General features: G+C 43.8%; 12 non-coding genes across 12 annotated transcripts; all 12 read right to left on the bottom strand.

Moving 5' to 3' along the window:
- Positions 1–325: 325 nt before the first annotated feature.
- On the bottom strand, positions 326–399 carry TRNAT-CGU (transfer RNA threonine (anticodon CGU)). The gene has a single exon. It is a non-coding gene; the product is annotated as a tRNA-Thr (tRNA).
- Positions 400–1020: 621 nt separating this feature from the next.
- Positions 1021–1094, bottom strand: TRNAT-CGU (transfer RNA threonine (anticodon CGU)). The gene has a single exon. It is a non-coding gene; the product is annotated as a tRNA-Thr (tRNA).
- Positions 1095–1715: 621 nt separating this feature from the next.
- Positions 1716–1789, bottom strand: TRNAT-CGU (transfer RNA threonine (anticodon CGU)). The gene has a single exon. It is a non-coding gene; the product is annotated as a tRNA-Thr (tRNA).
- Positions 1790–2410: 621 nt separating this feature from the next.
- On the bottom strand, positions 2411–2484 carry TRNAT-CGU (transfer RNA threonine (anticodon CGU)). The gene has a single exon. It is a non-coding gene; the product is annotated as a tRNA-Thr (tRNA).
- Positions 2485–3105: 621 nt separating this feature from the next.
- TRNAT-CGU (transfer RNA threonine (anticodon CGU)) lies at positions 3106–3179 on the bottom strand. The gene has a single exon. It is a non-coding gene; the product is annotated as a tRNA-Thr (tRNA).
- A 620-nt stretch (positions 3180–3799) lies between these two features.
- Positions 3800–3873, bottom strand: TRNAT-CGU (transfer RNA threonine (anticodon CGU)). Its single transcript has one exon. It is a non-coding gene; the product is annotated as a tRNA-Thr (tRNA).
- A 621-nt stretch (positions 3874–4494) lies between these two features.
- Positions 4495–4568, bottom strand: TRNAT-CGU (transfer RNA threonine (anticodon CGU)). The gene has a single exon. It is a non-coding gene; the product is annotated as a tRNA-Thr (tRNA).
- Positions 4569–13103: 8535 nt separating this feature from the next.
- TRNAT-CGU (transfer RNA threonine (anticodon CGU)) lies at positions 13104–13177 on the bottom strand. The gene has a single exon. It is a non-coding gene; the product is annotated as a tRNA-Thr (tRNA).
- Positions 13178–15322: 2145 nt separating this feature from the next.
- TRNAT-CGU (transfer RNA threonine (anticodon CGU)) lies at positions 15323–15396 on the bottom strand. The gene has a single exon. It is a non-coding gene; the product is annotated as a tRNA-Thr (tRNA).
- A 621-nt stretch (positions 15397–16017) lies between these two features.
- On the bottom strand, positions 16018–16091 carry TRNAT-CGU (transfer RNA threonine (anticodon CGU)). Its single transcript has one exon. It is a non-coding gene; the product is annotated as a tRNA-Thr (tRNA).
- Positions 16092–16712: 621 nt separating this feature from the next.
- On the bottom strand, positions 16713–16786 carry TRNAT-CGU (transfer RNA threonine (anticodon CGU)). Its single transcript has one exon. It is a non-coding gene; the product is annotated as a tRNA-Thr (tRNA).
- Positions 16787–17406: 620 nt separating this feature from the next.
- TRNAM-CAU (transfer RNA methionine (anticodon CAU)) lies at positions 17407–17480 on the bottom strand. The gene has a single exon. It is a non-coding gene; the product is annotated as a tRNA-Met (tRNA).
- Positions 17481–17956: the final 476 nt, after the last annotated feature.

The following is a 17956-nucleotide window of genomic DNA, read 5'->3' as shown; positions in this document are numbered from 1 at the left end:
TTAAGTTTTATACAATGTTTCTTCTTGTAGAAGCAGAAATTTTACTTGAAGAAGTCTTGGCTAGGCAAGTGCGGGTTAAGCTCCCATCCATGTTGAGTATAGCATCCCAAAAGACTTGTTAGTGACCTTTACCTATTGTCAGAGATGGAAGGTAGTACGTCAAACCAAACTGATAAGAAAATGTCTTAGTTCAGATGTGGTGGAAACAGTGGGCATAGCGAATGCAAGTTTCCTGTGAGCAAATATGGGTGAAGCTCAAAGACGTGATCCCGAAAATCTGGGATGTAAACAGCAGGCAATGACTTGGTGATAATAAGATGAGCAAAGGCACTGCTGAGAGTTGAACTCAGGATCTCCTGTTTACGAGACAGGCGCTTTAACCAACTAAGCCACAGCACCCATACGCTGATTAGCAGTTATTGGTTATTGTTTCACAGCACTCTTTTTTCTTTGCATTTGCATTCTCAGTTTTTTAACATTTTTTTTTCAATAGTTTTTCAGGCCTACTTTTCCCTGCCTAAGAGTATACACATAGTCCACCTAAAAGGGAATGGAAAACTTTTAGGACAAAATTGTTGAAAAGAATGTTGTGCAACTTCCAAATTATGATAATGAAAGCTGTGGCAAAACCGATGAGTTTTGTGCCACAGAAGCCAGTCACTATTATATTTCATGTAGGTGCTGTGGCTTAGTAATTAAGTTTTATACAATGTTTCTTCTTGTAGAAGCAGAAATTTTACTTGAAGAAGTCTTGGCTAGGCAAGTGCGGGTTAAGCTCCCATCCATGTTGAGTATAGCATCCCAAAAGACTTGTTAGTGACCTTTACCTATTGTCAGAGATGGAAGGTAGTACGTCAAACCAAACTGATAAGAAAATGTCTTTGTTCAGATGTGGTGGAAACAGTGGGCATAGGGGATGCAAGTTTCCTGTGAGCAAATATGAGTGAAGCTCAAAGACGTGATCCCGAAAATCTGGGATGTAAACAGCAGGCAATGACTTGGTGATAATAAGATGAGCAAAGGCACTGCTGAGAGTTGAACTCAGGATCTCCTGTTTACGAGACAGGCGCTTTAACCAAATAAGCCACAGCACCCATACGCTGCTTAGCAGTTATTGGTTATTGTTTCACAGCACTCTTTTTTCTTTGCATTTGCATTCTCAGTTTTGTAACATTTTTTTTTCAATAGTTTTTCAGGCCTACTTTTCCCTGCCTAAGAGTATACACATAGTCCACCTAAAAGGGAATGGAAAACTTTTAGGACAAAATTGTTGAAAAGAATGTTGTGCAACTTCCAAAATATGATAATGAAAGCTGTGGCAAAACCGATGAGTTTTGTGCCACAGAAGCCAGTCACTATTATATTTCATGTAGGTGCTGTGGCTTAGTAATTAAGTTTTATACAATGTTTCTTCTTGTAGAAGCAGAAATTTTACTTGAAGAAGTCTTGGCTAGGCAAGTGCGGGTTAAGCTCCCATCCATGTTGAGTATAGCATCCCAAAAGACTTGTTAGTGACCTTTACCTATTGTCAGAGATGGAAGGTAGTACGTCAAACCAAACTGATAAGAAAATGTCTTTGTTCAGATGTGGTGGAAACAGTGGGCATAGGGGATGCAAGTTTCCTGTGAGCAAATATGAGTGAAGCTCAAAGACGTGATCCCGAAAATCTGGGATGTAAACAGCAGGCAATGACTTGGTGATAATAAGATGAGCAAAGGCACTGCTGAGAGTTGAACTCAGGATCTCCTGTTTACGAGACAGGCGCTTTAACCAAATAAGCCACAGCACCCATACGCTGCTTAGCAGTTATTGGTTATTGTTTCACAGCACTCTTTTTTCTTTGCATTTGCATTCTCAGTTTTGTAACATTTTTTTTTCAATAGTTTTTCAGGCCTACTTTTCCCTGCCTAAGAGTATACACATAGTCCACCTAAAAGGGAATGGAAAACTTTTAGGACAAAATTGTTGAAAAGAATGTTGTGCAACTTCCAAAATATGATAATGAAAGCTGTGGCAAAACCGATGAGTTTTGTGCCACAGAAGCCAGTCACTATTATATTTCATGTAGGTGCTGTGGCTTAGTAATTAAGTTTTATACAATGTTTCTTCTTGTAGAAGCAGAAATTTTACTTGAAGAAGTCTTGGCTAGGCAAGTGCGGGTTAAGCTCCCATCCATGTTGAGTATAGCATCCCAAAAGACTTGTTAGTGACCTTTACCTATTGTCAGAGATGGAAGGTAGTACGTCAAACCAAACTGATAAGAAAATGTCTTAGTTCAGATGTGGTGGAAACAGTGGGCATAGCGAATGCAAGATTCCTGTGAGCAAATATGGGTGAAGCTCAAAGATGTGATCCCGAAAATCTGGGATGTAAACAGCAGGCAATGACTTGGTGATAATAAGATGAGCAAAGGCACTGCTGAGAGTTGAACTCAGGATCTCCTGTTTACGAGACAGGCGCTTTAACCAACTAAGCCACAGCACCCATACGCTGATTAGCAGCTATTGGTTATTGTGGCACAGCACTCTTTTTTCTTTGCATTTGCATTCTCAGTTTTTTAACATTTTTTTTTCAATAGTTTTTCAGGCCTACTTTTCCCTGCCTAAGAGTATACACATAGTCCACCTAAAAGGGAATGGAAAACTTTTAGGACAAAATTGTTGAAAAGAATGTTGTGCAACTTCCAAAATATGATAATGAAAGCTGTGGCAAAACCGATGAGCTTTGTGCCACAGAAGCCAGTCACTATTATATTTCATGTAGGTGCTGTGGCTTAGTAATTAAGTTTTATACAATGTTTCTTCTTGTAGAAGCAGAAATTTTACTTGAAGAAGTCTTGGCTAGGCAAGTGCGGGTTAAGCTCCCATCCATGTTGAGTATAGCATCCCAAAAGACTTGTTAGTGACCTTTACCTATTGTCAGAGATGGAAGGTAGTACGTCAAACCAAACTGATAAGAAAATGTCTTAGTTCAGATGTGGTGGAAACAGTGGGCATAGCGAATGCAATTTTACTGTGAGCAAATATGGGTGAAGCTCAAAGACGTGATCCCGAAAATCTGGGATGTAAACAGCAGGCAATGACTTGGTGATAATAAGATGAGCAAAGGCACTGCTGAGAGTTGAACTCAGGATCTCCTGTTTACGAGACAGGCGCTTTAACCAACTAAGCCACAGCACCCATATGCTGCTTAGCAGTTATTGGTTATTGTTTCACAGCACTCTTTTTTCTTTGCATTTGCATTCTCAGTTTTGTAACATTTTTTTTTCAATAGTTTTTCAGGCCTACTTTTCCCTGCCTAAGAGTATACACATAGTCCACCTAAAAGGGAATGGAAAACTTTAGGACAAAATTGTTGAAAAGAATGTTGTGCAACTTCCAAAATATGATAATGAAAGCTGTGGCAAAACCGATGAGTTTTGTGCCACAGAAGCCAGTCACTATTATATTTCATGTAGGTGCTGTGGCTTAGTAATTACGTTTTATACAATGTTTCTTCTTGTAGAAGCAGAAATTTTACTTGAAGAAGTCTTGGCTAGGCAAGTGCGGGTTAAGCTCCCATCCATGTTGAGTATAGCATCCCAAAAGACTTGTTAGTGACCTTTACCTATTGTCAGAGATGGAAGGTAGTACGTCAAACCAAACTGATAAGAAAATGTCTTAGTTCAGATGTGGTGGAAACAGTGGGCATAGCGAATGCAAGATTCCTGTGAGCAAATATGGGTGAAGCTCAAAGACGTGATCCCGAAAATCTGGGATGTAAACAGCAGGCAATGACTTGGTGATAATAAGATGAGCAAAGGCACTGCTAAGAGTTGAACTCAGGATCTCCTGTTTACGAGACAGGCGCTTTAACCAACTAAGCCGCAGCACCCATACGCTGATTAGCAGTTATTGGTTATTGTGGCACAGCACTCTTTTTTCTTTGCATTTGCATTCTCAGTTTTGTAACATTTTTTTTTCAATAGTTTTTCAGGCCTACTTTTCCCTGCCTAAGAGTATACACATAGTCCACCTAAAAGGGAATGGAAAACTTTTAGGACAAAATTGTTGAAAAGAATGTTGTGCAACTTCCAAATTATGATAATGAAAGCTGTGGCAAAACCGATGAGTTTTGTGCCACAGAAGCCAGTCACTATTATATTTCATGTAGGTGCTGTGGCTTAGTAATTAAGTTTTATACAATGTTTCTTCTTGTAGAAGCAGAAATTTTACTTGAAGAAGTCTTGGCTAGGCAAGTGCGGGTTAAGCTCCCATCCATGTTGAGTATAGCATCCCAAAAGACTTGTTAGTGACCTTTACCTATTGTCAGAGATGGAAGGTAGTACGTCAAACCAAACTGATAAGAAAATGTCTTAGTTCAGATGTGGTGGAAACAGTGGGCATAGCGAATGCAATTTTCCTGTGAGCAAATATGGGTGAAGCTCAAAGACGTGATCCCGAAAATCTGGGATGTAAACAGCAGGCAATGACTTGGTGATAATAAGATGAGAAAAGGCACTGCTGAGAGTTGAACTCAGGATCTCCTGTTTACGAGACAGGCGCTTTAACCAACTAAGCCACAGCACCCATACGCTGCTTAGCAGTTATTGGTTATTGTTTCACAGCACTCTTTTTTCTTTGCATTTGCATTCTCAGTTTTGTAACATTTTTTTTTCAATAGTTTTTCAGGCCTAGTTTTCCCTGCCTAAGAGTATACACATAGTCCACCTAAAAGGGAATGGAAAACTTTAGGACAAAATTGTTGAAAAGAATGTTGTGCAACTTCCAAAATATGATAATGAAAGCTGTGGCAAAACCGATGAGTTTTGTGCCACAGAAGCCAGTCACTATTATATTTCATGTAGGTGCTGTGGCTTAATAATTAAGTTTTATACAATGTTTCTTCTTGTAGAAGCTGAAATTTTACTTGAAGAAGTCTTGGCTAGGCAAGTGCGGGTTAAGCTCCCATCCATGTTGAGTATAGCATCCCAAAAGACTTGTTAGTGACCTTTACCTATTGTCAGAGATGGAAGGTAGTACGTCAAACCAAACTGATAAGAAAATGTCTTAGTTCAGATGTGGTGGAAACAGTGGGCATAGCGAATGCAAGATTCCTGTGAGCAAATATGGGTGAAGCTCAAAGACGTGATCCCGAAAATCTGGGATGTAAACAGCAGGCAATGACTTGGTGATAATAAGATGAGCAAAGGCACTGCTAATGTAACGATCGGTGAAGTACAGAGAGGTCTGATTACCGGTGACCTGCAGCGTCACGGGGAATACAGACGTATACCAGATTATATGTGATCTGCAGTATCACCGATAATCCAATATACTGGCTAACCTCTGTTCACCTGAGTAGAGTGTAGTGTTTGGTGTAACAGTAACACTAAGAGGCCGAGGCCTTAGTGCAGCAAGGAGAACTGCACGGATTCCTTCCGCAGACCTGAGCTCTCCAAGACGGGAGGAGTCAGACTGACAGTAGGAAGGAAAGTCCACGAGTGACCCTCAGAAGGAAGTATCACTATGAGGACTGGGAACCGCCTCCAATCGTGAGGTCGGTTCTCGAGGTCGGACAAGCCAGATCGTAACACACGGACAGATAAAGTACAAATACGGTAGGCAAAGGCGGAGTCAAAGTACAGGCAGGATTCGGCAACGGGGTATCAGATATATCGGGGTACAAAATCGGGAGGCAGAAACAGAGTCTAGGAACGAGCCGAGGTTCGGCAACAGGGTATCAGAAAATATCGAAGTACAAGATCAGAGTTCAGGCGGATAGTCGAGGCAGGCAGAAGTCATAACAAATAATCACAATCAAACTAGTACTTTAGCTATCAAAATCTATCTAAGTGTAGGATTACAGCTCCAGCTGGTCCCGGCACACTTAAGGATCTGACTACGGATCTGGGTGCTCCCACATATGTGATCGCAACGCCAGACACCAGATGAATGAACAGCCAGCAGTATATATACATTAGGTGTCCCCCAGCACCTCCCTGATTGCTGGACCAATGGGAAGTGGAGCTATGGTCAGCTGACCTGCCTGGTCAGCTGACTCTCCCCTGGTGTCATAAATCTTGTCTGAGTGCGCGCGCGCGTCACTCTGAATCTTGAGGGACCACGAGTCCCAGCCAGCACAGCCCCGCTCTGCGGTGTCTCCGCAGCGGGGACCTGCCGGCTAACCGCCGCATCCAGCGCGGTGGTTTCGCCGCTCTCTGCCGGCTGATGCACGGAGGTAGCCGCCTCATGATGTGAGGAGGCGGCTGCCTCTCCGTGCGAGTAGCTGCCGTGTGCGGAAGGAGCCGCCCGCCGCTGGCTCATGGCGGCGGCTCCTCCGCGCTTTCTCACAGTACCCCCCCCCCCCCCCCCCGAGGAGTGGACTCCGGACAGCTCCTTCCAGGTTTACCTGGATGTACAGTATGAAATTCTTTCACTAACTCGTCCGCATGCATGCGATTCCCAGGTACCCATTGTCTCTCCTCAATGCCGTACCCCTTCCAATGTACGAGATACTGCACCGAGTTCTGTACCATACGTGAATCTATGATCTTTTCCACTTCATACTCGGGTTGGGCATCGACTAAGACAGGAGGAGGAGGGGTGGGACCCCCCTGGGCTGCGGGTTTGAGAAGTGATACGTGGAAAGACCTTACTCCACGCATGCTGGTGGGAAGATTAACGGAGTATGTGACATTGTTAATCTTCCTAGTAACCGGAAAAGGACCCACGAACCTGGGACCAAGTTTGTCAGAGGGTTGTTTCAGGGTCAGGTGACGGGTTGACACCCAAACCAAATCTCCTGGTTGGAATTTCCACTCGAACGAGCATCTCTTGTCAGCCTGACTTTTCTGGCTCTGGAATGCTTTTACAAGATTATTCTTGATGATCCACCACATATCCTTAAATGACCTTAGCCACGTCTCCAAGGCTGGGAACGGAGTGGCCGCAACTGGTAATGGGGAGAATTTGGGCAGTTTACCTGTCACAATCTGAAATGGGCAGAAACCTGAGGACGAACTCTTTAAGTTATTGTGGGCAAATTCTGCATAAGGTAAATACTTAACCCAATCACTCTGTGCCTCAGCAACGTAGCATCTCAGAAATTGTTCTAACGACTGATTGACCCTTTCTGTCTGGCCATTAGTCTGTGGATGGTACCCCGAGGAAAACGACAATTTCATGCCCATTTGGTGACAAAATGCCCTCCAAAATTTCGAAATAAACTGAACTCCCCGATCAGATACAATGTCTTCTGGAATGCCATGTAACCTGAAGACATGGATAATAAATAAATCGGCCAGTTCCTGGGCCGAAGGGAGTCCTTTCAAAGGCACGAAGTGGGCCATTTTACTAAAACGGTCAACCACCACCCAAATAACTGACATGCCTTCAGATCTAGGAAGCTCTCCCACAAAATCCATGGACAAATGGGTCCATGGTTCACTCGGGGTGGGTAAAGGCTGCAAAGTACCTACAGATGCCAGCCGGGAGGGCTTGCTTTTAGCGCACACCGCACATTCCCTGACAAACTCTCTACAGTCAGCGGCTAGCGAAGGCCACCATGCACATCTGGCCACGAGATCCTGCGTCCTAGCCGCTCCCGGATGCCCCGCGTTCTTATGGGAGTGAAACATCTCCAAGATCTGGAGACGGAATGATAACGGAACAAATAATACCCCGTCCGGTTTCCCTTCTGGGATATCCTGCTGAAAAGGACTTAAAGTCTCTTTCCAGTCCTCCCAAGTCTCGGTGGCGGCCAACACCATACTACGTGGGACAATGGTCTCAGGAACAGGGGGCTGTGCTGTCTCTGGCTCAAAACACCTAGAAAGTGCGTCTGCCTTGGTATTCTTACTCCCTGGCGTATACGTGATCAAGAATGAAAATCTCGAGAAAAATAGAGACCATCGAGCCTGCCTTGGGCTTAACCTTTTAGCCCCCTCGATGTATTCTAGGTTTTTGTGGTCGGTATAAACTGTGATAGAGTGCTCAGCTCCCTCTAGCCAATGGCGCCACTCTTCAAAGGCCAATTTGATGGCTAGGAGCTCCCTGTTGCCTATGTCATAGTTTCTCTCTGCCGGAGAGAACCTTCGGGAAAAATAGGCACATGGGTGAAGTCTACCCTGTAGACCAGAACGTTGGGACAGCACAGCCCCCACCCCGATCTCTGAGGCGTCTACCTCAACAATAAATGGAACAGAAGTGTCCACGTGTCTGAGAATGGGTGCTGAACAGAACAACCTTTTTAACTTAGAAAACGCTTGTACTGCCTCGGGAGACCAATGAGTGGTGTCTGCCCCCTTTTTAGTAAGGTTAGTGAGCGGGGCGACTACTGTGGAGTACCCCTTTATAAACCTTCTATAATAGTTCGCAAACCCCAGGAATCGTTGCAATGATTTTAACCCCACCGGCTGCGGCCACTCCAGGACCGCGGAGACTTTGGCAGGGTCCATAGACAACCCTGAGGTGGAGATTATATACCCCAGAAAGGCAACCGATGTGACCTCAAAAATACATTTTTCGAGTTTGGCATATAAGAGATTCTGCCTCAGTTTGTCTAATACCATCCTGACATGGGTTCTGTGCTCTGGGAGGTTGCTAGAAAAAATGAGAATGTCGTCTAGATAGACTAAAACGAATTTTCCCAAGACCTCCCGAAAAACCTCATTGATGAGTTCTTGGAAGACGGCCGGGGCATTACACAACCCGAAGGGCATTACTCTATACTCGTAGTGCCCATCCGGGGTATTGAAGGCCGTCTTCCATTCATCGCCCTTCCTTATACGCACCAGGTTGTATGCCCCCCGTAAGTCCAGTTTTGAAAATATGCTGGCCTCTGTGACCTGTGTGAACAAATCGTCTATAAGTGGTAACGGGTAGCGATTTTTCACAGTGATTTTATTGAGGCCTCGGTAATCGATGCAAGGCCGTAAACCCCCATCTTTCTTTTTAACAAAAAAGAAGCCTGCCCCAGCGGGCGACCGAGACGGCCTAATGAAGCCCTTAGCCAAGTTCTCACGAATGTATTCCTGCATGGCAAGTTTCTCGGGGCCGGATAAGTTATATAAATGGCCTCGAGGAGGCATACAACCGGAACGAAGGTCAATGGGACAGTCAAATGGACGATGAGGGGGTAACTTATCCGCGGCCTTGGGACAAAACACATCGGCATAATCTGCGTATTGTTCTGGTACACCCTCCACCTGTACCTTAGTTAGGCCCAATGTCAGTTTTCCCAAACACTGCTGGAAACAATGAGGAGACCATGCTGTCAACTGTCCTGTGGCCCAGTCTATTTGTGGGGAATGAACCTGCAACCAAGGCATGCCTAGGATAATAGTGGAGGTGGACATGTGTAAAACAAAAAATGATAATTGTTCCCCATGTAGTACCCCTATGGTGATCTTCACCTCCGGAGTCTGAGACAGTGCATGATTCCGTTGTAGAGGGGAATCATCTACTGCCGTGACCTGAATGGGGGGTCTCACAGGAGTGAGGGGGATACCCAACTCCTGCGCGAACTCAAAATTCATAAAATTGGCCGCTGAGCCTGAATCAATAAATGCCTCAGTGGCCATAGACTTATTCTCCCATGTAACCGTACAAGGGAGCAGTAATTTCTTTTCCTTAAAGGGTGCAGTTTGTGTGCCTAGGGTGTCACCCCCCACTACTCCTAGGCAAACTCGTTTCCCGACCTGTTAGGACAGTTTCGCACTCTATGCCCTGCTGCTGCACAGTACAGGCACAGCTGTTCTGTCATTCTCCGCCTTCGCTCCACCTGAGTCAGTCTCGACCGACCAATCTGCATTGGCTCGGGCGGTGGTAAGGCCGGGGAGGGTGAGACAGGCGGAGAAGGTGTTACTAGGGGTGTAGCAGACGGTGCCGCGTACGATGTCACCCTTACACGGTGACTGCCCCTAACCTGCCTCTGATGGCGCAACCTGCGATCCACTCGAATGGCCGATGATATGGCCTCATCAACTGTCTTGGGTTCGGGTACCGTTAACATTAGGTCGGAAACCTCTTCCGACAACCCAGACAGGAAGTAGTCCATGAGGGCAAAATTATCAAATCTCAAGGTGACCGACCACCTACGGAACTCTGCCGCATAATCCTCGACCGACCCTCTGCCTTGTCGTAAGAGTTTGAGCTTCCGCTCTGAGGATGCAGCAAGGTCAGGGTCGTCGTAGATTATGGCCATGGCCTTAAAGAATTCCTCCACTGAGGTCAAGGCAGTATCGGTAGCCGGCAGGTTATATGCCCATGACTGGGAGTCTCCAGTCAACAAAGTTTTAATGAAAATGACCCGTTGGGTCTCAGTCCCCGAGGATCGGGGCCTTAACTCAAAATATGACAACACTCTACTCCTGAAATTCCGGAAGTCAGATTTGTGGCCGGAAAACTTATCTGGGACAGGCATACGAATGTCATCACTATGAGGGGATCGCACTGAATCAACTGATGTCTGGAGGGTTCTCACAGAGCCTGATAAGGCATCAATTAAGGCTTTGTGCTGGCTTAGTGATTGATGAATGCTATCCACCGAAGTGGCAAGCACAGTCAGAGGATCAGTGCGTTCCATCAGTATTTTGGTCTGGCGTTCTGTAACGATCGGTGAAGTACAGAGAGGTCTGATTACCGGTGACCTGCAGCGTCACGGGGAATACAGACGTATACCAGATTATATGTGATCTGCAGTATCACCGATAATCCAATATACTGGCTAACCTCTGTTCACCTGAGTAGAGTGTAGTGTTTGGTGTAACAGTAACACTAAGAGGCCGAGGCCTTAGTGCAGCAAGGAGAACTGCACGGATTCCTTCCGCAGACCTGAGCTCTCCAAGACGGGAGGAGTCAGACTGACAGTAGGAAGGAAAGTCCACGAGTGACCCTCAGAAGGAAGTATCACTATGAGGACTGGGAACCGCCTCCAATCGTGAGGTCGGTTCTCGAGGTCGGACAAGCCAGATCGTAACACACGGACAGATAAAGTACAAATACGGTAGGCAAAGGCGGAGTCAAAGTACAGGCAGGATTCGGCAACGGGGTATCAGATATATCGGGGTACAAAATCGGGAGGCAGAAACAGAGTCTAGGAACGAGCCGAGGTTCGGCAACAGGGTATCAGAAAATATCGAAGTACAAGATCAGAGTTCAGGCGGATAGTCGAGGCAGGCAGAAGTCATAACAAATAATCACAATCAAACTAGTACTTTAGCTATCAAAATCTATCTAAGTGTAGGATTACAGCTCCAGCTGGTCCCGGCACACTTAAGGATCTGACTACGGATCTGGGTGCTCCCACGTATGTGATCGCAACGCCAGACACCAGATGAATGAACAGCCAGCAGTATATATACATTAGGTGTCCCCCAGCACCTCCCTGATTGCTGGACCAATGGGAAGTGGAGCTATGGTCAGCTGACCTGCCTGGTCAGCTGACTCTCCCCTGGTGTCATAAATCTTGTCTGAGTGCGCGCGCGCGTCACTCTGAATCTTGAGGGACCACGAGTCCCAGCCAGCACAGCCCCGCTCTGCGGTGTCTCCGCAGCGGGGACCTGCCGGCTAACCGCCGCATCCAGCGCGGTGGTTTCGCCGCTCTCTGCCGGCTGATGCACGGAGGTAGCAGCCGCATGATGTGAGGAGGCGGCTGCCTCTCCGTGCGAGTAGCTGCCGTGTGCGGAAGGAGCCGCCCGCCGCTGGCTCATGGCGGCGGCTCCTCCGCGCTTTCTCACAGCTAAGAGTTGAAATCAGGATCTCCTGTTTACGAGACAGGCGCTTTAACCAACTAAGCCGCAGCACCCATACGCTGATTAGCAGTTATTGGTTATTGTGGCACAGCACTCTTTTTTCTTTGCATTTGCATTCTCAGTTTTTTAACATTTTTTTTTCAATAGTTTTTCAGGCCTACTTTTCCCTGCCTAAGAGTATACACATAGTCCACCTAAAAGGGAATGGAAAACTTTTAGGACAAAATTGTTGAAAAGAATGTTGTGCAACTTCCAAATTATGATAATGAAAGCTGTGGCAAAACCGATGAGTTTTGTGCCACAGAAGCCAGTCACTATTATATTTCATGTAGGTGCTGTGGCTTAGTAATTAAGTTTTATACAATGTTTCTTCTTGTAGAAGCAGAAATTTTACTTGAAGAAGTCTTGGCTAGGCAAGTGCGGGTTAAGCTCCCATCCATGTTGAGTATAGCATCCCAAAAGACTTGTTAGTGACCTTTACCTATTGTCAGAGATGGAAGGTAGTACATCAAACCAAACTGATAAGAAAATGTCTTTGTTCAGATGTGGTGGAAACAGTGGGCATAGCGAATGCAAGTTTCCTGTGAGCAAATATGGGTGAAGCTCAAAGATGTGATCCCGAAAATCTGGGATGTAAACAGCAGGCAATGACTTGGTGATAATAAGATGAGCAAAGGCACTGCTGAGAGTTGAACTCAGGATCTCCTGTTTACAAGACAGGCGCTTTAACCAACTAAGCCACAGCACCCATACACTGCTTAGCAGTTATTGGTTATTGTGGCACAGCACTCTTTTTTCTTTGCATTTGCATTCTCAGTTTTGTAACATTTTTTTTTCAATAGTTTTTCAGGCCTACTTTTCCCTGCCTAAGAGTATACACATAGTCCACCTAAAAGGGAATGGAAAACTTTTAGGACAAAATTGTTGAAAAGAATGTTGTGCAACTTCCAAAATATGATAATGAAAGCTGTGGCAAAACCGATGAGCTTTGTGCCACAGAAGCCAGTCACTATTATATTTCATGTAGGTGCTGTGGCTTAGTAATTAAGTTTTATACAATGTTTCTTCTTGTAGAAGCAGAAATTTTACTTGAAGAAGTCTTGGCTAGGCAAGTGCGGGTTAAGCTCCCATCCATGTTGAGTATAGCATCCCAAAAGACTTGTTAGTGACCTTTACCTATTGTCAGAGATGGAAGGTAGTACGTCAAACCAAACTGATAAGAAAATGTCTTAGTTCAGATGTGGTGGAAACAGTGGGCATAGCGAATGCAAGTTTCCTGTGAGCAAATATGGGTGAAGCTCAAAGACGTGATCCCGAAAATCTGGGATGTAAACAGCAGGCAATGACTTGGTGATAATAAGATGAGCAAAGGCACTGCTGAGAGTTGAACTCAGGATCTCCTGTTTACGAGACAGGCGCTTTAACCAACTAAGCCACAGCACCCATACGCTGATTAGCAGTTATTGGTTATTGTTTCACAGCACTCTTTTTTCTTTGCATTTGCATTCTCAGTTTTGTAACATTTTTTTTTCAATAGTTTTTCAGGCCTACTTTTCCCTGCCTAAGAGTATACACATAGTCCACCTAAAAGGGAATGGAAAACTTTTAGGACAAAATTGTTGAAAAGAATGTTGTGCAACTTCCAAATTATGATAATGAAAGCTGTGGCAAAACCGATGAGTTTTGTGCCACAGAAGCCAGTCACTATTATATTTCATGTAGGTGCTGTGGCTTAGTAATTAAGTTTTATACAATGTTTCTTCTTGTAGAAGCAGAAATTTTACTTGAAGAAGTCTTGGCTAGGCAAGTGCGGGTTAAGCTCCCATCCATGTTGAGTATAGCATCCCAAAAGACTTGTTAGTGACCTTTACCTATTGTCAGAGATGGAAGGTAGTAGGTCAAACCAAACTGATAAGAAAATGTCTTTGTTCAGATGTGGTGGAAACAGTGGGCATAGGGGATGCAAGTTTCCTGTGAGCAAATATGAGTGAAGCTCAAAGACGTGATCCCGAAAATCTGGGAAGTAAACAGCAGGCAATGACTTGGTGATAATAAGATGAGCAAAGGCACTGCTGAGAGTTGAACTCAGGATCTCCTGTTTACAAGACAGGCGCTTTAACCAACTAAGCCACAGCACCCATACGCTGATTAGCAGTTATTGGTTATTGTGACACAGCACTCTTTTTTCTTTGCATTTGCATTCTCAGTTTTTTAACATTTTTTTTTCGTTTCAAGGGTGTTTATTGAAAGGAAAATGCACAGTACAAAGTGTTATAACAGTCATAAACATCATGAGCCCCACATAGGGGAGAATGCAGTACTAGCAATCAGGTAAAGTATAAGTCTTATATAAACAAATAACATATCCTAACATGTTGTGTCTTGAAAAAACATGTGAATCTTCCTTAGTGTATATAGGGGGGGAAGGGAGGTAGAGGAAAGAGGGGGAAGGAAGAGTATTGTCTGGACAGTCAGGGCCGAGGGTGGGGGTTCCACATCATTCCGGCCGACCCTGAACTGAGCAGGCCTTGGGGACCAGAAGGAGAAAAGATTAGGAAGAGTAGGGTAGGGGAACAGGGGAGAACAAATAATGCTAGTTTGAACATATTAATAATTCTTGTCCTGAATACTGAGTACCCTGATGACCTTAGTAAAATCCATATAAGTGGTGTCTACAACCTGAGACCTAGAATGAATGTAGAGTATAAGTCAGACCTTGGTTTTCTTGCCATGTAATCCAGTTGTCCCAGATCTTAAAGAAATTATCCATCCTATCATACAGTTTGGCGAGGATGTGTTCTGACTGCATCGTATCATTTAGAGACTGGAATACAGCATTTACTTGTAGGGTTGAGGACCTCCGTTTCGAGGCTAGATGTCTTTTGGCCTGAGCCATTATAAATTGGATGAATTTGTGGGTGGCGTAAGGTAAGCCCGTGGGTTTGTTGCCTAAAAGTACGATCGTGGGATCAAATGGTACGGATTTACCTATTATTAATTCTAACTTATCCCATATTCTCCTCCAATATGCTTTAGAACATTTTTTTTTTTTTTTCAATAGTTTTTCAGGCCTACTTTTCCCTGCCTAAGAGTATACACATAGTCCACCTAAAAGGGAATGGAAAACTTTTAGGACAAAATTGTTGAAAAGAATGTTGTGCAACTTCCAAATTATGATAATGAAAGCTGTGGCAAAACCGATGAGTTTTGTGCCACAGAAGCCAGTCACCATTATATTTCATGTAGGTGCTGTGGCTTAGTAATTAAGTTTTATACAATGTTTCTTCTTGTAGAAGCAGAAATTTTACTTCAAGAAGTCTTGGCTAGGCAAGTGCGGGTTAAGCTCCCATCCATGTTGAGTATAGCATCCCAAAAGACTTGTTAGTGACCTTTACCTATTGTCAGAGATGGAAGGTAGTACGTCAAACCAAACTGATAAGAAAATGTCTTTGTTCAGATGTGGTGGAAACAGTGGGCATAGGGGATGCAAGTTTCCTGTGAGCAAATATGAGTGAAGCTCAAAGACGTGATCCCGAAAATCTGGGATGTAAACAGCAGGAAATGACTTGGTGATAATAAGATGAGCAAAGGCACTGCTGAGAGTTGAACTCAGGATCTCCTGTTTACGAGACAGGCGCTTTAACCAACTAAGCCACAGCACCAATACGCTGCTTAGCAGTTATTGGTTATTGTTTCACAGCACTCTTTTTTCTTTGCATTTGCATTCTCAGTTTTGTAACATTTTTTTTTCAATAGTTTTTCAGGCCTACTTTTCCCTGCCTAAGAGTATACACATAGTCCACCTAAAAGGGAATGGAAAACTTTTAGGACAAAATTGTTGAAAAGAATGTTGTGCAACTTCCAAAATATGATAATGAAAGCTGTGGCAAAACCGATGAGTTTTGTGCCACAGAAGCCAGTCACTATTATATTTCATGTAGGTGCTGTGGCTTAGTAATTAAGTTTTATACAATGTTTCTTCTTGTAGAAGCAGAAATTTTACTTGAAGAAGTCTTGGCTAGGCAAGTGCGGGTTAAGCTCCCATCCATGTTGAGTATAGCATCCCAAAAGACTTGTTAGTGACCTTTACCTATTGTCAGAGATGGAAGGTAGTACGTCAAACCAAACTGATAAGAAAATGTCTTAGTTCAGATGTGGTGGAAACAGTGGGCATAGCGAATGCAAGATTCCTGTGAGCAAATATGGGTGAAGCTCAAAGATGTGATCCCGAAAATCTGGGATGTAAACAGCAGGCAATGACTTGGTGATAATAAGATGAGCAAAGGCACTGCTGAGAGTTGAACTCAGGATCTCCTGTTTACGAGACAGGCGCTTTAACCAACTAAGCCACAGCACCCATACGCTGATTAGCAGTTATTGGTTATTGTGACACAGCACTCTTTTTTCTTTGCATTTGCATTCTCAGTTTTTTAACATTTTTTTTTCAATAGTTTTTCAGGCCTACTTTTCCCTGCCTAAGAGTATACACATAGTCCACCTAAAAGGGAATGGAAAACTTTTAGGACAAAATTGTTGAAAAGAATGTTGTGCAACTTCCAAATTATGATAATGAAAGCTGTGGCAAAACCGATGAGTTTTGTGCCACAGAAGCCAGTCACTATTATATTTCATGTAGGTGCTGTGGCTTAGTAATTAAGTTTTATACAATGTTTCTTCTTGTAGAAGCAGAAATTTTACTTGAAGAAGTCTTGGCTAGGCAAGTGCGGGTTAAGCTCCCATCCATGTTGAGTATAGCATCCCAAAAGACTTGTTAGTGACCTTTACCTATTGTCAGAGATGGAAGGTAGTACGTCAAACCAAACTGATAAGAAAATGTCTTAGTTCAGATGTGGTGGAAACAGTGGGCATAGCGAATGCAAGTTTCCTGTGAGCAAATATGGGTGAAGCTCAAAGACGTGATCCCGAAAATCTGGGATGTAAACAGCAGGCAATGACTTGGTGATAATAAGATGAGCAAAGGCACTGCTGAGAGTTGAACTCAGGATCTCCTGTTGACGAGACAGGCGCTTTAACCAACTAAGCCACAGCACCCATACGCTGCTTAGCAGTTATTGGTTATTGTTTCACAGCACTCTTTTTTCTTTGCATTTGCATTCTCAGTTTTGTAACATTTTTTTTTCAATAGTTTTTCAGGCCTACTTTTCCCTGCCTAAGAGTATACACATAGTCCACCTAAAAGGGAATGGAAAACTTTAGGACAAAATTGTTGAAAAGAATGTTGTGCAACTTCCAAAATATGATAATGAAAGCTGTGGCAAAACCGATGAGTTTTGTGCCACTGAAGCCAGTCACTATTATATTTCATGTAGGTGCTGTGGCTTAGTAATTAAGTTTTATACAATGTTTCTTCTTGTAGAAGCAGAAATTTTACTTCAAGAAGTCTTGGCTAGGCAAGTGCGGGTTAAGCTCCCATCCATGTTGAGTATAGCATCCCAAAAGACTTGTTAGTGACCTTTACCTATTGTCAGAGATGGAAGGTAGTACGTAAAACCAAACTGATAAGAAAATGTCTTAGTTCAGATGTGGTGGAAACAGTGGGCATAGCGAATGCAAGATTCCTGTGAGCAAATATGGGTGAAGCTCAAAGATGTGATCCCGAAAATCTGGGATGTAAACAGCAGGCAATGACTTGGTGATAATAAGATGAGCAAAGGCACTGCTAAGAGTTGAACTCAGGATCTCCTGTTTATGAGACAGGCGCTTTAACCAACTAAGCCACAGCACCCATTTGCTGATTAGCAGTTATTGGTTATTGTGGCACAGCACTCTTTTTTCTTTGCATTTGCATTCTCAGTTTTGTAACATTTTTTTTTCAATAGTTTTTCAGGCCTACTTTTCCCTGCCTAAGAGTATACACATAGTCCACCTAAAAGGGAATGGAAAACTTTTAGGACAAAATTGTTGAAAAGAATGTTGTGCAACTTCCAAATTATGATAATGAAAGCTGTGGCAAAACCGATGAGTTTTGTGCCACAGAAGCCAGTCACTATTATATTTCATGTAGGTGCTGTGGCTTAGTAATTAAGTTTTATACAATGTTTCTTCTTGTAGAAGCAGAAATTTTACTTGAAGAAGTCTTGGCTAGGCAAGTGCGGGTTAAGCTCCCATCCATGTTGAGTATAGCATCCCAAAAGACTTGTTAGTGACCTTTACCTATTGTCAGAGATGGAAGGTAGTACGTCAAACCAAACTGATAAGAAA

Source organism: Hyperolius riggenbachi, chromosome 11 (assembly GCF_040937935.1).
Source record: "Hyperolius riggenbachi isolate aHypRig1 chromosome 11, aHypRig1.pri, whole genome shotgun sequence".
In the NCBI taxonomy this organism is placed as follows: Eukaryota; Metazoa; Chordata; class Amphibia; order Anura; family Hyperoliidae; genus Hyperolius; species Hyperolius riggenbachi.
This window is presented reverse-complemented; position numbering and strand designations above follow the sequence as displayed.